The sequence below is a fragment of the Danio rerio genome, chromosome 9, assembly GCF_052040795.2.
Source record: "Danio rerio strain M-AB ecotype USA chromosome 9, GRCz13ab, whole genome shotgun sequence".
Classification (NCBI taxonomy): domain Eukaryota; kingdom Metazoa; phylum Chordata; class Actinopteri; order Cypriniformes; family Danionidae; genus Danio; species Danio rerio.
Window position 1 is genome coordinate 39,161,961 of NC_141029.1, and position 2,564 is coordinate 39,164,524.

Genomic DNA, 2,564 nt, shown 5'->3' on the forward strand with positions numbered 1-2,564 from the left:
GTGACTTTAATCAGATCTTCCCAAAATCCTCCTTAATTGCTTTATGATACAACAGTAAAAAAAAGTTTATTATATATAACATTATATATAATGCTTTGTGCAATAGACTTTGTGTTTAATTATTTATTGCCCAATTACATAACACTGTAGATTTTTCTGGTCTGGAGGTCTGTACAGCTCTACAAATGCAAATTTCTTATCTACGCAAACACTGAAACTAAACAAAATGCCTCTAAAGTTTTTACACTAGCTGTAGAGATTTGTAGATACTGCAATTTTCACACTCTTGTTTTTTTTTTTTTTTTTTTGAGACGGGACAAAGTTAAACAAGGAGACTTTGCCACCAGACAGAACACACTGTATGCAAGCCTATATGCTTTAACTCAATTTTGATCAAATGTGTTGGCACTTGGTCTTTGTATGTCAAAGCTAGTCAGACCTCAGCAAGGTTACATTTATTAAAAAACATAGAGTAATAATATGAAATAATATTAACATTTTAAAGTAGCCTAATTAAAAATATACACTACCGGTCAGAAGTTTGGGGTCAGTAGGGTTTTTAATTGTTTCATGTTTTATTTATTTAAAGAAAATTATTCTGTTTATTAAGGTGGCATTTATTAAATTACCATTAGTTTATTTAATTACCATTCACAATGATTATATTGATAATAATTACAATAATGATAATTATAAGAGTGATTTCTGAAGGATCATGTGACTCTGAAGACTGGAGTAATAAAGCTGAAAATTAATCTTTAAAATCACTAAACTACTATAATCAATAAACTACTTTTTAACAGTTTTTTTTATAGTGCAACAACATTTCACAATTTTACAATTTGTACTGTGTTTTCGATCAAATAAATGCAGCCTTGGTGAGCAGGATAAGCTTATTTTAAAACATTTAAAAACCTACAGACCCCAAACTTTTGACTGGGAATGTATATATTAAAATAATGCATTTCTGTAATGGTGCATCAGTTAAGCAGCCAGTTTAGGAGTCATTCTAATATATTGGTTTAGTGCTCAAGAAATAGTACCTTAATAATAATATCCTTATTAATTTGTGTAAACCATATGTTTTTTTTTTCATAATGATTAGATGAATAAAAGAACAACATTTAGCTGTTGAGGAAGTTTTTGTAACGATGTTTCAATTTTATTGTCCTCTCATAAGTTAATTATTTGATTGTTTTCTTCTTAATAACTCATCCTCATTTGCGAAACATTTTAACTGATGAACAATTAGCAATAAGCTAAAAATGCCCAAAGTAGTGTCCGCAGGCCAAAATTGGCCCATTGTAACCTTTTATTTGGCTCACAATCCCACCTGAGGAGAGCGAGTATGATGGAGAGGGTTGAGAAAACTCTGTGCTGTCTTTAACACAGAGATCATCATTTCTAATTTAATGTAACTTTTTTGTTTGTTTTATTGCTGAGCTACAAAAAAAAAATAAAAATGAAATCAAATGTTTCAATTAAATGTTGAATCTGAATTATATAAAATGTAAATACTGTCACTCGACGGATAAAGGACTATGCGAAGACATGAGCATATCAAGGCAAAAACTACTGTAATTCTGTTATAAATGAGATTATTTAGTTTTTTACTGTAAGAAATTAAAAATGTTTATTTACATTATAAAATGTGAAAAATAAAATACTGTATTAGACAATATAAAGTATGATTTTTAGACATTTGTAAAAATTCATTTTTTTTTTTCGCCTTTGTCCCTTTATTAACCAGGTGTCGCCACAGCAGAATTAACCGCCAACTTATCCAGCATAAGTTTTACGCAGCGGATCCCCTTCCAGCCGCAACACAACATTGGGAAACACCCATACACACTCTTTCACACACATACACTATGCCAGTTTAGCTTATTCAATTCCCCTATAACGCATGCCTTTGGGGGAAACCAGAGCATCCAGAGGAAATCCATACTAACACAGGGAGAACATGCAAACTCCACACAGAAATGCCAACTGGCCCAGCTGGGGCTTGAACCGGCGACCTTCTTGCTGTGAGGCGATTATGCTACCCACTGTGCCACCATGATGCCCTCATTTGTAAACATTATTAAATTAGGAAATTACCATGTCTTGTTCAAGGTTGGCTCTTGGCATTTCATAAGAAAAAAGTTTGGTCCCCTGAGCTGAAGTAACCGTTATTTACTTTATCTGACCACCAGTAGTTCCGTTAGATGCTGAATGACTCCGCCTGTTGCAGAGGGAAGTGAGAGCTGCACGGGTTTAGGGCACTTTTATCACAATAACAACCCAAAAAGACTGAAATACAACTCGGCGAAAATACATTTGATTGGAATTATACCGAAGTCAAAACTTGTCCTTTGCTAATTGACATCTGCAGCGCGTTATATATTAACAGTTTAGGAGTAGGAAGCTCCCGCATAAACCGTATAATCTGATGCATGTGTTTCGGGTCTCGTGTCACTTCGACCCGCCCGGTCTGGGATTGCTATTCTTTGTCATGAAGTAATATATTAACCTGGGAAAGTTTAGCAGCAGCTTTAACATAAGCGTGAGGCGGACGACTTTTT